Source organism: Microcaecilia unicolor, chromosome 5, assembly GCF_901765095.1.
Source record: "Microcaecilia unicolor chromosome 5, aMicUni1.1, whole genome shotgun sequence".
NCBI classification, from domain to species: Eukaryota; Metazoa; Chordata; class Amphibia; order Gymnophiona; family Siphonopidae; genus Microcaecilia; species Microcaecilia unicolor.
In genome coordinates this window covers 335398792-335418760 of record NC_044035.1, presented here as the reverse complement: position 1 = coordinate 335418760, position 19969 = coordinate 335398792, and positions in this window count along the sequence as shown.

Below are 19969 nucleotides of genomic sequence, written 5' to 3'. Positions count from 1 at the left end.
TTTCCCAACAGAAAATTGGAAATTCTGCCAACCAATTCTAGGTGACCTGCCATCAATCAGTGTTATATTCTCCAGAGCTACTGCTGAAGGGTATTGCCTTTACTGAGGGCTTCACTTAGCACCTAATGGTATCTAACAAATGAATTCAAGTTCTATGGAAATATGAGGAATCTGTAATTATCTGTTAACTTTCTACAAGATTCTCCTATAAGCACTTCAAAAAAAAAAAAATAAAGATACTATTATCATCAGGCTCATTGGTTTCTCTACTATGCACGTTTTTACAGTGAGATGGGGTACATTATTTGTACCGAAGAGAAGTTGTTCTGGGGGAAAAATACATTGTAATCATTTTGTTTATTTAATGCTACGTTTCCCAGTTACATAACTGCAAACTCGCTTATGGAAAGCACTGCCATTTTATTTCATGGTGAAATGTGTAATATGAATAAGTAATGAAGGTTAATCTGTTAGTGAACATTCCATGGTGATTTGGCTTGCTATCAGCTATATTAGGAGTTCAGTTTGTGCATAAACTGAAAGAGCTGCAGATGGAAACTCAAATATGGTTTTTACAGCTGGGCGGAGGTTTTAGGTTCATATAATCGTGAACGATATCTGGTTTGGGGTAGGAATGCCGAAGAAAAAAAAAAAACTGCAGCGAAGATGATGCCTTTGTGATGAGGAAATGGATTTGTTCATTCCTCTCAACAACTGAATCCATTAGCAGGAAAAAAAAAGCTCCGAAAACTTTGGCAGTATGCATGAATTGATAGCATATGAGCAAGTCGGAGTGCACAAGAATGAAACAAAATAACCCATGAAAAATGCGCTTTACATATTCTCTGTCTTGCATAAAACACACCTTTAACATAAAACAAAAGTAGTGTGGTTGTGAGATCAACATAATCCTTGCAAATTGGATTCATATAACACAGAGGGAATACAAGCTTAAGAAATTCATATACACATTAGTTTTGACTGCCCCTACAAGCATGTGTCAGCCATGAGTTTTTCATTTGTTGTATATACCTCTCCAAGGGCTTTATTTCAGTGCCTAGTGAATTCAGTATACCCTTGGCTGACAAATTAAGCACTGTTTTGGGAATAAAGTTGAATTCAATCCAGGGGCGTAGCCAGGTGGCCAGTTGTGGGTGGGCTTGAGCCTAAGGTGGGTGGGCATGGAATTCACCCCCCCCCTTGTTTGCTCCTTTCTCCACCCCTCCCCTGCCCACAACCCCCAAATATTAAATACTTGAGCTGGCGGGGATCCCCAAACCCTGCCAGCTGAAGATTTCCTCCTCCTCCTCCACATGCAGCCAACACTCTTCCAAATGGCAGCCAGCAGCACTTGCTTCAATTTGATGATGCTGCCGGCAGGCCATGCATGCTCGGTGCTTTTGCATGTGCGAAAACTGAGCATGTGCAGAAGGGCCAGTCTCAGCCTCAGTTCAAGGCAAGTGCTGCTGGCCGACATTTGGAAGAGTGGGGACTGCCCAAGGACAGAAACATTTTCAGCCGGCAAGGTTTGGAGATCCCCACCAGCCACAGCAAGAGTGTCACAATTTTGGGTGGGCCTGAGTCCAAAATGGGTGGGCCCCGGCCCACCCAGGCCCACCTGTGGCTACGCCACTGATTCAATCATGATGGTTGAAAAATTGTTGAATAACTGAATATGTCATGTGCATGTCTCTATGAAGAAAATTCTAACAAATACTCAGTCTCTCACAGGCTTCACCCATTTCTAGCAGAGTTCTTGATCTCTTTTCTGATACTTTAGAGAGGGGGGGGGGGGGGGGGAAATTTAGGGTTTACTGTCAGGAATCACAGCACATGGCTCCATGGCCCCAAGCATGGGTTAAGGTAGGGACCATTGAAGATGCCCCTTTTGTTGAGGTTTCTCCTAGAACACTGATGCTTATCATCTGGGCTGAAAGGCTCTGGGAATAGGATTTGATGTGATTTATGCAAGTGATTAACACACAGTCTGTAAAATGTGGTTGTGATAGAATTACTCAATATGACAGTTTGACTTAGATGTCTTCAAGAGTTTCAAAAGCGTCATAAGTACACAAGTATATATTGTAAACACTTCCCACGCCGCTTGGCTGTGCTTCGTCTTTCCCAGGCCTGGGCCCAACTCCACACCAGGTTTACTAGGTAACTCTGGATACTTGGCAGTCCAAAACAGTCAGAAATTTCCTGTATTTAATTAGGAATAGTCTCTTCCCTGGGGCTACATGCCTCACCGGGCTTAGTACCAGGGCCGGTCTTAGCAAGTGCGGGGCCCTGTGCAGACCACCCTAGCTCCACCCCTCCAAGCTCCAGGGCCCCCTCCCTCTGAGATCCAGGGCCGCCACCCCTCCCTCTGAGCTCCAGGACCATCCCCCTCCCTCTAAGCTCCCTCCAAGCTCCAGGACCATCCCCCCTCCCTCCCTCCCTCTGAGCTCCAGGGCCCCCCTCCCTACTTCCCTCTGAGCTCCAAGGGCCCCCCTCCCTTCAAGCTCCAAGGCCCCCTCCCTCCCAGTTCAAAGGCTCCCCTCCCTCCAAGCTCCAGGGGCCTCCCGCCCTCCCTCCGAATTTTAAAATCATCTTACCTCAGGTTACAGTGGCAGGTAGCAGCAAGTGCAGGACCAGAGCTGAGAGAGGGAAGAGAAGACTCCTGAAGCGCCGAGCAGCTCGCACGCTTTTCACTGCCACTGCCTGCCGCCGTAACCCCGACGAGGTAACTTAGATGACTTTTAAAATTCAGAGGGAGGGGACTGGAACTCGGGCGGTTGGGGTGGAGTTCAGGCACGCCGCGTGGGGCCCCCTTGAGTGCGAGGCCCTATGCGGTCACCTCGGTCGCCTCGCCCCAAGACTGGCCCTGCTTAGTACATAGCTCCAGCACTCTTATAGCTTCAACTCAGCAACAAAAAAGGAAAACCAAAATAACAAGCTCTTTTCCAACAGGCATTAACCCAGCCCTGAGTCCCACAGTCCAAATCCTTCCCTCCCCGAGTTCATCAAGTCCACTAATCCTTGGGCAGAAGTTCCAGCACTTTCCCCAGCAAAAACTTTCCCAAAGCTCATTCAGCAAAAAGCCTCAAAGTTCTTTCACCCCAAAAGCCCCCAAAGTTCTTTCACCCCAAAAGCCCCCAAAGTTCTTTCACCCCAAAAGCCCCCAAAGTTCATTCAACCAAAAAGATTCTACTGTGCGATTCACACTCACCCTAGCAAACACTCACCTCAGAGCAACCTGAGGAAAGAGGACCCCCTCCCATTCATACCAGCCATTAACTCCTGGTATCCTCCCCAAGGGTCATGCTTGAGCCCAGGGCCAGGTGGAAGCTACTTCCCCAGGGAACCCGCTCAGATACTTCTCTGGGCTTTTCTCTCAAAGAAATGAATTAACCGGTTCATCAAGGTTGCTAGCAAGCACTGAGATTGCCCCTTTTACACCCGGGCTAAGGCAGAAATATCCATGGGCTCTACCTGCATTCCTTCACCAACCTCTCTGGCCTTCATAATCACCTCCTCAGGCATCCATTCCATAGGCTCTATCTGTCTCTCCCTTCTCCCCAGCTGTTCCCAATCTTTATCATGAGCCTGCTCAAAAGCCTCCTTCTCCTCCTCCCCCCTAGGAACCTGGGAGTTGTAGTCTGGTTCACCTTCTCTAAGGGAGTCTAGTAGCCTCCTCTGGGAGTCAGGAGCATTGCAGCGCTGGTTAGCATTTCTAGAGGGCTCAGGTGATCCTTCCCGAGGATGCTGGGATCGGTTGTCCCTCCATTGTTCCCACCTACGCCGACCTTTCCAGCGCTCTGTCCGAAGTTCCGGCTCCTGGATCTACCTAACCCTTCCCAAGTGTCACAATAAGTATTTCCATACTGGGACAGACCAAAGGTTCATAAATCCCAGCATCCTGTTTCCAACAGTGACCAATCCAGGTCACAAGTAACTGGCAAGATCCCCAAAACAGTACAATACATTTTATGCTGCTTATTCTAAAAATAGATTAAGGACTATTGCAATAAGGAACTAATTGGCTGTAGAGGTTATCTCATAGTATTTTAGACGTCCATATATACCATTGGTTGGTTTGGTTTTAGGGACTATATAGGTTTCTAATCATTGATAGCCTCCAGCCAACCAGTAGTACAAAAGAGTATTTATGTACGTATATAAGCTTCAATATATAAGCTTCAATCAACCATATGTACTACTGGTCAAATGTTTCAAAAATTCAACATTATTGCAAAAAACGCAAATAATGCACTAAAGGTACTTAGCTTGCGAGCTTCAGGTTCTATCTTGTTGTTTTCTGAAGCAGGAGTTTCCCAAATACCATCGTAACTAGTAAAGTTTTACTGGCAACTTCGATACCGTTGTGTGCCCGACAGGACCCTGTTTCGCGGTCTCTGGCTTTGTCAAGGGCATAAATCACTAAAAACGGAAACGAAATTGTAAATATAAAAAAACCATTTAGTTAACAAACATTTGCTAAACTTTCCAGGCGTCTGGACTCACCGTATTATCTGTTGTATTCAAAATGTTGCCGGCAAAAATGGCGCTGGCTTGTTGGATTATATCTGTTTAGACTCCGCCTCTAAAGGCTCCGTCAGAAGTGACAAATTTGAATAAAGGCAGTCTGGCTTTGATCGTAGTGACAGTCATATTTAGATCGATGTTTTTCTAGGCTTAATCTCTGGAGGTTGTGCGCCATACAACTGATTATATTAAAATTAAAGCTAAAGTTAAAGTTAAAAGAAGCTGTTCCATTGTAAATAAGCATTCAATCCATATGGCTCAAGTGTGTTTAAACGAAAAATCCATTGTGTTTCTCTTTGCAATAATAATCTATTGATGTTCCCTCCACGAACACTGGGTGTGATACAATCTATTACCATACACCTAAGCGATTCCATAGAATGCTGGTTAGAGATGCAGTGTTGAACAAGCGGAGCTCCTATAGTTATTGCAATAGTCCTTAATCTGATTTTTGTTGTGTAGCCTTACAAAGTCTTTTCAAGATTAAGTGACGCCATTTTTTGTAATGTTGTAGTATTCTAAAAATAAGCAGTCAATTTTCCCCAAGTCCATTTTAATAATAGTCTATGGACTTTTCCTTTAGGAAGCCACCCAAACCTTTTTTAAAGCCCGCTAAGCTAACCGCTTTTACTACATTCTCTGGCAACGAATTCCAGAGTTTAGCTACATGTTGAATGAAGAAATAGTCTTGCTGGCTAAGGTGAAATATCTTCTGGCAGCTTTATGCTGGGGCAGATAACATGGGAATATTGGTCCCAGAACATCTATATCAGTTTGGAGCCTGAAGTGTGGTTATGTGTTTGTTGACCTAGGGGCCTTTTCACTAAACCATGGTAACATTTGTAGTTATTGCAGCTTAACATGAGACTTTACCATGCGGTAGCTGCAAATGTAACACTGCACCTGTGGGAGCATTCCCAGTATTTTCTATTGCAGGCCATTAGCTAACATTCATGTTAATTCATCTTAGCTGCTCTAGTTTAACATGGAAGCACTTGGGACTCGATTCTATATATCACGCCTAAAAAATTGGCATCGAAATGAAATACGTCTAAGCATATTCTATAAAGTACACCTAAGGTGTACTTTATAGAATAAGCCTAAATTTCTGCGCAGTTTATAGAATATGCTGAGTGCCTGTCCACGTGAGGGCAGTTACGCCAAGTAAAACTTGGTGTAAATCCTGACACCTAAGTTAGGCATGGATCGGGTGTGTCATGGGGGTCTTTTTACTAAGGTGCACTGAAAAATGGCCTGCAGTAGTGAAGACAGCGCACCTATAAAAATGCCTTTTTTTTTGCTGAAAACGGATGTGCAGTAAAATCAAAATTGCCGCGTGTCCATTTTGGGGTCTGAGACCTTACGGCCAGCCATTGACCTAGCAGTAAAGAATCTGGGCAGTATTGACCTATGCGTGGCAAATGCCACTTGGCGCGCATCCATTATGTGGGCCGAAAATAAAAAATATTTTTCAGACGTGCGTATCAGACTGCACCAAAAATGAAATTACCGCAAGAGCCCCGTGGTAGTTGGGCAGTGATTCCATTTTGGCACGCATTGGACGCACGTAGACGCTAATGCGGCTTAGTAAAAGGGCTCCATATATTTTAGAAACGCCCATGATCCGCACATTACACGTCCATGGTCATGCCCCCATTTCACCTATGCAACTTGGAATTTATAGACATCACATTATAGAATATGCATAGACAGTTCTGTGTGTATATTTTAATCAGGGGCGTAGCCAAACTTCGGCAGGAGGGGGGTCTAGAGCCCGAGGTAAGGGGGCACATTTTATCCCCCCCAGTGCCGCCGACCCACCCGCCATTTTCGACCCCCCCCACCACCACCGCTGCCGCCACCACCACCTTTGACCCCCCCCCCCGGCACCAACCCTTTCGACCCCCCTTCCCCCCCTCGCCCCGTTGGGTACCTTTGCTGGCGGGGATCCCCAACCCCCGCCAGCTGAAGTCCTCTTCTCCAGCGTGACCACGTTGCTGATCTGCAAGGCTTCTGTTTCTGTGAGTCTGACGCCCTGCACATAAACAGAAGCCTTGCAGATCAGCAACGCGGCCGCGCCAGAGAAGAGGACTTCAGCTGGTGGGGGTTGGGGACCCCCGCCAGCAAAAGTACCTGATGGCGGCGGCATGGGAGGGTTGGCAGCGGGAGGGGGGGTCAAAGGGGTTGGCGGCAGGGGGGGACCAGGGCCAAATCTACAGGGGCCCATGCCCCCGTGACCCCATGTAGCTATGCCTCTGATTTTAATTAATGCCAATTGGTGTCGATAATGGCTTGTTAAGTGGAAATTATCGGCACTGATTGGCTTGCTAACTAATTAAATTGCACACTCAAATACAGAATGCGACTGTATTTACGCGCACAAATTAAGTCTTGCTATATAGAATTCGGGGTTTAGCACCTCTAATATAGGAGGTAGTAAGTGGTAAGTGCAGTGCATTAACTGCCAAGTGCCTTTCACAACCATATGAGTCAACTCTTTTCAAAATAATTGAGGGTGCTAAAACCCATGTAAATGATCCCTCCCTGCAGTGGCGTAGCTAGGTGGGGCCACAGGGGGCCTGGGCCCCCCAAATTTGCTCTGGTTGGCTAGCAGGGGTTCCCAACCCCTGCCAGATGAAGACGTCATCCAGTGCTGGTCTGCAGCAGTACCGTTTCATTGTCTGCTCTGCTCTCTCTTCCCCTCAAGTCACTTTTAGTGAAATTGAGCATGCTCAGTTTCACTGAAAGGGGCGTGCCGGATGTGAGGGGAAGAGAGAGAAGGGCAGATAATGCGTTGGTGCTGCTACAGACTAGTACTGGATGAAGTCTTCAGCTGGCGGCAGTGTTTCAGCTGGTGGGGGTTGGGGACCCCCGCCAGCCAAGATACACAGCAGCGGCAGTGGGTGGCAGGGGAGGTGAGGCAGTGGAGGGGGACGACGGTGACCAAAATGTACCCCCCACCTTGGGCTCTGGCTCCCTCCCACCTGGAAGTCTGGCTACGTCCCTGCCTCCCTGTACACAGTTAAGGAGTTTGGTCAATACTGGGGGCGCTCAACCACCCACAGCACTTACAGAGCTGGCTCCTGTGTCCACACCCGCTCTCCACCCTGCCATGCCTCGATATAAAAAGCACTTAAAGCGTGGATTTTCACAAGGTAATGGCTAAACTACTACAAAACAGCTTAATATGGCTCTACACTACTAGTTACCATGTGGAAAACAGCATGTTTACTTTAGTAAACAGAGTCCCATAGTTTCTTAATAGGGAAGGGTTAGGTAAGGGTTAGGGATATGCACAGCATTATTCATGAGTTTTTCTCATGTTTTTTGCCAGAAATGTATGCACACAATAACTTTTTTGCACACAGCGATCAATATGTTAATAGATTTATTTACGTGCACATGTGAACCGAATGAGCACTCATGAATGCACACTTCTAGTAGAGACGTGGTCCCCAACAAATTAGTGATGGAGTACGTTTTTCAAGTGAGTGTACACTATTATTGACGAGAAAATAAACATGAATTTTTGTGTATGTTTCTGCTCATTTTTTGGTGTTAACCAGTATAATCGAAAGCCGATTTTGGCCGGCTTCAATTGCGTTCCATCGTGGGGCCAGCGAAACTTCAAGGGGGCGTGTCAGCACGGTAGCGAAGGCAGGACAGGGGCAGGACGTGGGTGTGCGTTGAGATGGCCGGCTTCGCCCGATAATGGAAAAAAGAAGAGCGTCCCTGGTGAGAATTTGGTCCGCTTTATTTGGTCCCTTTTTTTTCAAGTCCAAGTCCCAAAAAACTGCCCAAACTGATCAGATGACCACCGGAGGGAATCGGGGATCACCTCCCCTGACTCCCCCAGTGGTCACTAACCCCCTCCCACCCTCAAAAAAACAACTTTTAAAACTTTTTTTGCCAGCCTCAAATGTCATACTCAGGTCCATCGCAGCAGTATACAGGTCCCTGGAGCAGTTTTAGTGGGTGCAGTGGACTTCAGGCAGGTGGACCCAGGCCCCCCCACCTGTTACACTTGTGGTGGTATGGGAGCCCTCCAACCCCCCCCCAAAACCCACTGTACCCACATGTAGGTGTCCCCCTTCACCCATAAGGGCTATGGTAATGGTGTAGAGTTGTGGGGAGTGGGTTTTGGGGGGATTTGGGGGGCTCAGCACCCAAGGTAAGGGAGCTATGCACCTGGGACTATTTAAATTTTTTTTAAAACTTTTTAGAAGTGCCCCCTAGGGTGCCCGATTGGTGTCCTGGCACGTGAGGGGGACCAGTGCACTAGAAATGCTAGCCCCTCCCACAACCAAATGCCTTGGATTTGGCCGGGTTTGAGATGACCGGCCTCGGTTTCCAATATGGGCAAAAACCGAGGCCGCCCATCTCAAACCCGGTCATCTCTGACATTTGAGCGGCCCCAACCGTATTATCGAAAAAAAAGATAGATGGCCATCTTTTTCGAAAATACGGTTGGCCCCACCCCTTCGCGGTGTCGTCCTCAGAGATGGCCGCCCTGAGAGATAGGCATCCCCGTTCGAAAATGCCCCTCCATGTATGCAAGGGACATGTAAATGCAGGTACCTACCTCCCGATATTCAAAGGCATTTAATGGCCAGGATTGGCACCTGTCCAGTTAAGTGCCACATAGTTGGCTATCTGCCGATATTGAGCAGGGAAGGTGCCTACTTTCCTTCATAGAAAAGGCTCCTATCACATTTCTTCTAGCTGCCTAATTGTAGGTGTCCAGTTATACAACTGCCCCCCCAACTCTCAAAAGTTAGGACCATAAATCCTTTGAATATCAAGCTCATTATCATTGGTCTTAGAACTCATCCTTTCTAGAAGCACGTATTTGTACAACGTAATATGACTGAAGCATAAATATGAAGCTTTTGCACCAAAAATATAATTCAATGAAAGTTATTAGGAACCTGTAGATTATGATGCATATCAGGGGCTGCAAGTGCCTCATTTTTTTGAATCACAATTAATTAGGTTCCACAGTGTGGACCGGATATGCTCACAAAATGGAAATTATGAGTTCAATAAAAATATATAACTACGAAATGTAATCAAGCAGCATTCACCACAAAGTGTCATTATATGAATGAATAGAAGGCTTAAAAGAGATCAGATCTGTACTTTTAGCTATTTGTACCATCTGCTAGGCTGAAATAATTGAGCAGTATAGTTGCAAGATATTCTGTTTATGCTTCAGCAAGTCAGAAAGGTCTCCTGTGGTTCAAAGTAACCCAAAGTCTATTTTGTGGTCCTTAACGCTTCCCAGGTGCTCCCTTGAGAAATAATCTATGTCAGCTAATCTCACATTTATTTCCTAGACACTTATTCAGAAAGTCCGTCCAGGCACTCAGTGTGAAAACCATTTAGATGTTGTCTTGTTTTGCATTTATAGCCGAAGTGTAGTGGCCCTGGACAACTATCTCTGAGGAGAGAAACAGTCTAAAAATTGGTCAAAACTTAATTTAGAATTTTATTAAGTGCTTATCAAGTGAAGGGACTGGAACGGAGAATAAAACATTTAATTTTTTTTCCCCCTTGTTGAAAGCCTGTTTGAGGTCAGCACTGCTTAAGCTTTTAAAATTAAAGTGCTACGAATCCCAATCAAATGACTTTCAGTATTCTTATTAAATTTCATTCAATTTCATAACAGATCTGTAGGGGCCATTGCTATCTTCCAATTTAGACAGAGATTAAATAAAAGCTGATCGAGGATTTATAGAATTTTAAAGCAATACTAAAACGTGACCTACCATGCCTACAGAGAAGATTGTTACTGTCCTATGAAGTAAGAAGGTGACATTTCAGGCAGGGGCCACCAAACTGTTTCCTTCAGCAAACATACATTTAGCAGGTTACAGCAATTTAATATGGCCACACACACACACAAAAAGGGAGTGGATAACATGAAAAGTGGTCTACAAAAATTTAAAAAACAACAACAATGGTCTAAGGTCTGGTAGTTAAAATTCAGGGGCCCTTTTACTAAGGCGCTCCAAAGAAATGGCCTGTGTTGGTGTAGGTGCGTGTTTTGGATGTGCACAGGTCCATTTTTCAGAGCGCCTTCAAAAAAGGCCTTTTTTATGGCCTTTTTGTTTACGGCAAAGTTAAAACCAGCACATGCCCATTTTCGGCCTGAGACCTTACCGTCACCCATTGACTTACAGTAAGGTCTCACGCGTTAACTGGGTGGTAATCGTCAGCACGCTTACGCTGCTGATTACTGCTGGGTAAGCACCACGCGGTAGAAAATTCTACCGCGTGTTTTGGATACACGTCAAAAATGGAATTACCGCACGGGGCACACGGTAACCGGGCAGTAGTTCCAATTTGATGTCGGTTGGGCGCAAATAGGCGCCTACAATGCGAGGAAGTACAAATTAATGCACTTGGGGTATAGAAATACAAAGAAGGTGTATGAGATAGGGGGCGAGAGGTTGATAAGCACCACTCAGGAGAGAGACTTTAGGCTGATGGTGCCTGAGGATCTCAAGGCAGTGAAACAATGTGACAAGTCAGTGGCCATAGCCAGAAGGATCCTAAGCTATACAGAGAGGGACATAACAGTGGCGCTCCTACGGGGGCTGACACCCGGGGCGGATCGCCGATGCGCCCCCCGGAACAGCGCAACGCCCCCCCCCAGCAAAAGAACCCCCGATCCCTCGGCGAAAGAACCCCCCCCGGGTGCACGCTGCTGGGGGGGGGGGTGCCGCGTGCCTGCCGGCTCTTCGTTTTCATGCTCCCTCTGCCCCGGAACAGGAAGTAACCTGTTCCGGGGCAAAGGGAGCATGAAAACGAAGAGCCGACAGGTGCGCGGCACCCCCCCAGCGGCATGCACCCGGGGCGGACCGCCCCCACCGTCCCCCCTTGGTACGCCACTGGGACATAACCAGCTAAAAAACAGATGTGTTAATGCCTCTGTACAAATTTTTGGTGAGGCCCCGTTTCAGAGTGTTATCTTGCCAAGGACATTAAAAGAATTAAAGCAGTTTAGAGGAAGGTGGCAAAAATGGTATAGGCAGTGCCAGCCCATCCACTAGGTGGACTAGGTGGCCACCTAGAGTGGCACAATTAAAGGTATGGCATCACATTGGCATTTGGTTTCCAGGTTCCCTCTCCTTCCTTCTCTCCCTTCCTCTCTGCACCATGAGGTATTCCTCCAAGGTGGCAACATGGCAGTCAGTATTTATAGAACATGAATGGTAGCCAGTGTGTACCTTCCCCCTCCGAAACAGTAGGGCTCAATGACTCAATGCCCTCCATGACACATCTTCAACAGCTGTTGACTGCTGCATCGCTGCCCCAAAGGAAAGGAGGTAAGACCTGAACACTTTCTGAGGCGGGGGGGGGGGGGGGGGGGGGGGGGGGGAGAAGGAGGCAGGGAGGGAAGGAAGAAACAACAGAGTTGCTGAAGACCACAGGAGGGCTGGGGGTGGAACACAGATACTGGAGACCACAGGGATGAGTGGAAGAGAGAGAGATGCTGGATACCATGTGGGGGGAGGGTAGCTTTGAATTGTGAGTCATCTAGTTGAGTTGGAGGTGGGCACATGCCTGAAGATTTGCCTAGGGCATCATTGATTTAGCCCTGGGTATGGGGTTTATGCCAAAAGATATAGAAGAAGAGACTTGATGTGAATTTGTATACCCTAGAGGAAAGGAAGGATATATGTTTAAATACTTGAATGGTAGTTAAATACAAACAAATCTTTTCTAGAGATGAGGAAGTGGTAGAAGCAGAGGACATGAATTGAGGTTGAGAGTGGTAGACATAGGAGAAACATCAGAAAGTACTTTTTCATAGAGAGGGTGGTGGATGCCTGGAATGTAACGGAGATAAAAACAATAACAGAATTCAAAAAATGCATGGGATAATATAACATGTATCACTTAATATCGAAACCGGAAGGTAGAATATCAAATCAAACAATATCACTTTCTACCAAGATTGCAGACTGTTGGCAAGCAACCCAAGTTAATATCAAACCATGCAATAAATGCGGAGAAAAAAAGACATCAGATATGACAGTCTACCTCTTTGTCAAAGGACAAGCCTTTAGTATAACGGGGAGACTGTCGCAATCACGTGTCTTTAAAAAAACTCCACAATTACATTGTGTTTAACTACTACTATCTTTATAATGGTTACACCGCATAGCTTGCTTGACAACAACTGCAAAGGAGATTCAACTCCTACTTTAAATTTCAAGAAGAACTTGGAAAGAGAACTACATGTGGCATGATTACGTCCTTATACTTCTACTTCTTTCCATGGTTACTGGGTGCCAAAAAAATTGGCGCAGAAGAATGTGCTATTCTATAAGCCATGCTGAAAGTTATGTGCTGTTTATAGAATAGTGCTTATGCCTGGAAATCTCACCTAATTTTAGGTGCGGCCATTTGTACCAACTCAAACGTGGTGCAAATGTACACCTACAATAGGCGCGTATCCCCATTATTCCATAACAATGCACGTTAATTTTCGTAATGCCCCCATTCCACCCATGGCCCTCCCAATTCCACACCCCTGTTTTCAAATTGCATGTAAATTTTAGGCGTGGATCCCACACCTAAATTTACGCATTTAAAGTTCAATTACATTTAATTAGTGCCAATAATTGCTTGTTAAAAAGCTAATTATTGGCATCAAGTAGCTTGTTATTTCATTAAATTGCATGTGCAAATTGGGGGCATGCCCAAACGTGTGTTCACAATTTTTGGCGACTTTTACAGAATTAGGCAGTAAATGAACCATAATGCAGAAAATTAATGTGCAGGAAGTGCAAAACTAAGCAACGTCTACGGGGGGGGGGGGGGGGGGGGGGGGGTGTGCATAAACATTCAGTTTAACATACAATCACCTGTTCACAAATCTCCTTAACATGGCTCTACAGAGGCCAAGGCAGCCATTTTAGACTGTTGCTGCATGGAGTAGGAGTGAGGGGGAAGTGCTTCTGACCTACGACCCTGCTGGATCACCAGGGATACAGGTAGGCCCGGGAGCCTACCTGCATGGCTAGAGTGGGGTGGGGTGGGTCTTCCGGAGCGGGGGGGATGACACGGGCTGGGTGGAGGGGTGAGGGAAAGAGGGGACATTGGCAGGGGGGTGGGATGGGGTTCAGAGCTAAGGGAAAAAAGTTATGCAGGTGCCGGCCCGATATTCAGAGCCAGCACCTGCATAGCTAAGCGGCCTTATTTAGGACAACCACTTAGCCACTTAACTATGAGGGTGCCAGCACTGAATACTGCTGGCATCTGCATAACCTGGAGCTCCTCCCTAGTGCCGCCCCTGACCTGATCACTTTTTAGTTGGGAGGTCTGAGGGGATATTCAGTGGCACTCTCCGGTTAAGTGAAAATGTGTGAGCAAATCTAAAATAAAATAAGTGCTCCTGCCCACTAAAATCACTTTGAATATCAGCCCCAATATTTTTAGCTTATTTAGAGGTCCTTTTACTAACGCTTGCTGAAAAATGGCCTGCGCTGTGTAGACTCATGTATTGGACACGTTAAGGTCCATTTTTCAGTGTACCTGCAAAAAAGGCTTTATTTGGGGGGAGGGGCGAAAATGGACATGCAGCAAAACAAAAATTGGCCTGCGCCCATTTTGGGCCTGAGACCTTACTGCCATCCACTGACTTAGCAGTAAGGTCTCACGTGTTCACCGGTCAGTAATCGTCAGCACATGTACAATGCCAATTATCGCCCGGTTAGCTGCACGCACAGGAAAAGTTTCCAGCGTGTGTAGCGGATGCACATAAAAAATGAAATTCCCACCCAGGCCATGCGGTAGCCAGGTGTTAGTTCAAAATTGATGCATGTAGGACACATGTACGCGCCAGCGTGGCTTAGTAAAAGGGTCCCTTATTTATTTATCTATCAAGATTTGGCTCATATCTTTCTCAGCTGTAGCTCAATAGCGGAGATTGGGTGGCAACACCAGTAATTGGAGAGTAAAACCAGTGCTGGGTGGACTTCTACGGTCTGCACCCTGATCGTGGCTGAATAGATATGGATGGACTGGAGTGTAAATTTTAAGGGGCTTCAACGTTATCTTCAGAACTTTTAGTACAGGAACCGTGCTGGGCAGACTTTTACGGTCTGTGCCCAGAGAAAGGCAGGGACAAATCAAACCCGGGTATGAAGTATCACATACTATGTAAAATGAGTTTATCTTGTTGGGCAGACAGGATGGACTGTCATTTACTATATGTTACAATCAGGGAAGTGTATATAGGTAGAACATATTCATACAGTGGAGGAGTGGCCTAGTGGTTAGGGTGGTGTACTCTGGTCCTGGGGAACTGAGGAACTTCGAGTTGGATTCCCACTTCAGGTACAGCTCCTTGTGACTCTGGGCAAGTCACTTAACCCTCCATTGCCCCAGGTACAAATAAGTACCTGTGTATGTGAACCGTATTGAGCCTGCCATGAGTGGGAAAGCACAGGGTACAAATGTAACAAGAATAAAAGATACTATTGGAGATTGGAGATTCTACATGGAATGTTGCTACTATTTGAGATTCTATATGGAATGTTGCTATTCCACTAGCAACATTCCATGTAGAAGCCTGCGCGGCCACATTGGTGATCTGCAAGGGCCGACTTCTACATGGAATGTTGCTAGTGGAATAGCAACATTCCATGTAGAATCTCAAATGGTAGCAACAGTGGAGGAGTGGCCTAGTGATTAGGGTGGTGGACTTTGGTCCTGAGGAACTGAGTTCAATTCCCACTTCAGGCACAGGCAGCTCCTTGTGACTCTGGGCAAGTCACTTAACCCTCCATTGCCCCATGTAAGCTGCATTGAGCCTGCCATGAGTGGGAAAGTGCGGGGTACAAATGTAACAAAAAATAAAAATACATACTATTTTTTCTGAAACACAGATCCAAAGTAATCTATCAGTGCTTACCCTCCCCCCCCCCACCTTGAACGAGTGGAAAAAATAGCTCAAATGAGAACGTTTAACAGCAACAAACCAAACGTATACTCAAACAAGACTAGAAAGGTTTCCAGCTCTAGTGATAATTTGAAACTGTCGACTAACCTAAACTTTCAAAGTCTCTTGCAGAAGAAAGGGAAAGGAGATGAATATTACAGAAGGTCAGGGAGACAAAATGGACAGTGAGCCCGTTCCTTCTAAATTTAGGAATGAAGGAAGGGAGTTACTTGGACACCGGCCTGTTGCCTTGGATAAAACGCCAGCCGGGGATTAAAAGAGCAGTGATTTTCTCTGAGGAAAGATACGAGACAAAGAGGACAGATTATTTCGTTTCTACTGCTGGAACCAAAAGGAAGTCAAATATCCTGGATATGCCAATCTCAGGCAGAGTCATACTGAAGTGACAGTTTGCCTCCCAGTCCAAGAGATAGTAGTAAATCCTTGGGGGACGACAGATATTTTGCTTTGTTTTATAAAAGTTAACAATTTCACGATTATAGGTACAAAGGTTTCACAGGGGACCCAGAACAAAAACTGTGCCAAAGAACAAAGATTTTTGATAGACACGACTTAACTGATTCTATATTGGCAATGAGGGTTGAAGTCCCAAATGTATAAAAGCCAGCAGCTGCTGTACTGAACAATATAACTGACTTTTACTAGAAGACCAGTCACAGACAAGTACAATAGTTCCTTACAGTACAACGTAGACTGCAAAATTAGAAATTACTGTCCTTTCCTTTGGCATCTATATTTTGCAGATACAGATTTTGAGTAAGAAACTAAGGGGTCCTTTTGCTAAGCTGTAGCGAAAAAGGGCCCTGCGATTGTGGCAGGGGCCATTTTTCCCACGCACCAGGCCCCTTTTTACCAAAGTGGGTAAAATCCCCCCTTCAAAAAATAAATGGCCACACGGTAAGAAAATCCTTACCATGTGGGCATGTGGGAGGGATAGGGTTACCATATGTCCGGATTTACCCGGACATGTCCTCTTTTTGAGGACATGTCCGGGCAACCGGGCGGGTTTTGCCAGCCTGCCCGTTTGTCCAGAAATCCGGACAAACGGGCAGATTGCTAGCCTCCCCTTCCCTTAGTTCCTACTGCCCTGGTGGTCTAGTGACCTCTCCCGCCTTCGGGGCAGGAAAGAGCCCCCTCTTTCCTGCCCGGAGCGCTGCCCTGCATGCATCCTTCCTGTTGGTGATCTCAGCGCCGATTCAAAATGGCCACCGAGAGTTGAAGTGACCTCATGAGACTTCAACTCTCAGCGGCCATTTTGAATCGGTGCCCCAAAGGCGGAAGAGGTCACTAGACCACCAGGGCAGTAGTAAGGTAAGGGGAGGGGGGTGACGGGGTGTGTGACAGGGGGAAGGGGAAATGTGACAGGGGGCGGAGCGAGGGTGTGAAAGGGGTGGGGTGTGTGGTGGGGGCAGGACATGTGTCCTCCTTTTTGGGAGACAAAATATGGTAACCCTAGGCGGGGAGCACTTACCACCACCCATTGAGGTGGCAGTAAGGGCTCCCACGGTAACCCGGTGGTAACTGGGCAGCGTGCGGTGATGCCTGATTATCTTGTTCAGAAAATAGGGAGCACTATTATTGAATGCAGAGTCAAAACAATACAGTATTTAACACTATCATCAGACAATTATGATGTTACATCAAATATACACTTTATTAAACATCAGTACTAATCCCATATGTACCTCAATTACTTAACCTTCTAACAGTTACCATTCATCCATCCCATATTCATCCAACACATATTCTCTATTTCATTCCACACCACTCTCTGCTGAACCAATTCCTGTTCCCAGAACAATCACTATTACATGAATTGATAAACACAAAATAAACAGTTAAATTTCCATTTGTTTTATCAGTGTTCATTAGTTTGATCTTTCCATAATTGAGAAAACGCTTTTTGAACTCCAAATTACTGAACAATAAAGTTCTTACAAGACTTGAACACTGCTTTAACCTCTTTGTTGTTGATTAACGCTGTATCTGTTATTGTAGAAAACCTTAAAGTTATTCCAGAGTCTTAAAGTCATTCCACAGCCACTCTGTGATAATCTAACAAAGCGGCTGCTGGGCATCAATTAACGCTGTGGATCAGCTCAACGCACTGCGAGAAAGAAAGGCCAGAACTGATCTTTATTGTTCCGTATTTTGGAGTTCGAAAAGCCTTTTCTCAATTATGGAAAGATCAAACTAATGAACACTGATAAAACAAATGGAAATTTAACTGTTTAGTTATTTTGTGTTTATCAATTCACGTAATAGTGATTGCACTGGGAACAGGAAGTGATTCAGCAGAGAGTGGTGTGGAATGAAATAGAGAATACGTGTTGGATGAATATGGGATGGATGAACGGTAACTGTTAGAGGGTTAAGTAATTCAGGCACATATGGGATTAGTACTGATGTTTAATAAAGTGTATATTTGATGTAACATCATAATTGTCTGGAGTGATAGTGTTCGATGCCTGATTATCGTCATGTTAGTACCACGCTACAGAAAACAAAATTCTGGAGTGCTGGAAACGGCATATATTCTAGCAGGAACTACCATTGGTGGCTGTGTTGGGCCTTCGGTAGTTCCAGATTAGCAAGCGGTAAGCCCGCGTTGGGTTTACCGCTGCTTTGTAAAGGACCCTCTAAGGGCCATGCGTACTGAAGTGTGATAAGTGCAAAGCTTGTGCATTAAATTAACTTCCCAGATCCACCCGAGCGCTAAAAAATAGGTGGTGGTAAGGAGTCACACATTAATGGCCACCCGCTAATGTCCACAAAATACATGCTACAACTTTAGCTGTTAGTGCTGGTATTCAGCGGCACTAACCAGTTAAGTGGCACTGAATATTAGCAGATAAATGCATAAGTATTGCCATACTGAGACAGACCAAAGGTCCATCAAGCCCTTTTTCCAACAATGGCCAATCCAGGTCACAAGTACCTGGCAAGATCCCCAAAAGTACATTTTATGCTGCCTATCCCAGAAATAAACAGTGGATTTTCCGCAATTCATTTTAATAATGGTCTATGGACTTTTACCTTTTTTAAACCCCGCTAAGCTAACCGCCTTTACCACATTCTCTGGCAACAAATTCCAGCGTTTACAAAAAGTTAAAAAGATAAAAAAGGGACTCCAATAACAGATAAGAAAGCCTCCAAAACACTCAAAACACAACCAAACTGTGCCTCACCCCATATAGAATCTATATACTATTAATTTATCCGCATTACACAGGTACCCAAAGGAAGGCATTTTATTCTTTGGACAATTCTAGATGGTTTACAGAATCACATAAAAACTATTAAAAATAAATGATTAAAAAAACTATAGGCCCAATATTCAGCCCACGGTGGTAAGTGACCTAGCCATCCACAACTGTGGGCTGAAATAACCCTGGATTTTCAATGCCAGGGCATATTTGGCTTCCAACACTGATATCTGGGTATCTGTGGTCACCCGAGGTTAACTGGGCACTTGCTGATATTCCGACTGATGCCCAGTTCACTCAGGGGTCCTTTTACTAAGGTGCACTGAAAAACGGCTTGCGGTAGTGTAGGCGTGTGTTTTGGGCGCATGCAGAATCATTTTTCAGTGCACCTGCAAAAAATGCCTTTTTTTAAATTTTTGCCGAAAATGGATGTGTGGCAAAATGAAAATTGCTACGCGTCCATTTTGGGTCTGAGACCTTAGTGCCAGCCATTGAACTAGCGATAATGAGTCACGCGGTAACCGGGCAGTAATGACCTACGCGCGTCAAATGCCACTTGGCACGTACGCATGTCTGAAAATAAAAATTGTTTTTCGGACACGCGTATCAGATGCATGCCAAAAATGAAACTACCATAACAGCCATGTGGTAGCTGGACATTAACGCCATTTTGGCTCATGTTGGGTGCGCGTAGACGCTTACGCGGCTTAGTAAAAAGGCCCCTCATTGAATAAAACCAGGGCAGCTTTTTGCTTTTCTACTTTGTCCCCACACTTATCCAGTTTGGACCAGGGGCGTATCTGCGTGGGGCCACAGGGGCCTGGGCCCCCTCAGATTTCACCCTGGACCCCCCTACCGCCGCCAACGCCTACCTTTGCTGGAGGGGGACCTCAACCACCGCCAGCCGAGGTCCGCTTCCTCTAAAAATATTCCTTGAGCTGAGGTCTTTTAAGTTGTTCGTCCTCGCTCCCACTCCTCCGTACTGCTGTTCAAACTCTGTGGAATCCAGTTTCGGAGTCTGTCTGACGTCGCAGCACGTTGTACGTTGTCCTGCACGGGGGCAAAGGTAGGTGTTGGCGGCGGTAGGGGGTGTGGTGACGGCGGCAGGGGGGTGGCAATGGGTGGGGGGGGGGAGGCTATAATGTGCCCCCCCCCACTCTGGCTCTGGCCCCCCCTACCGCCAAACCCCAGATAAGCCCCTGGTTTGGGCTAGATTCAGTAAATGGGGCTCAAAAATCAGCACTGATAAAAAATCGGCACT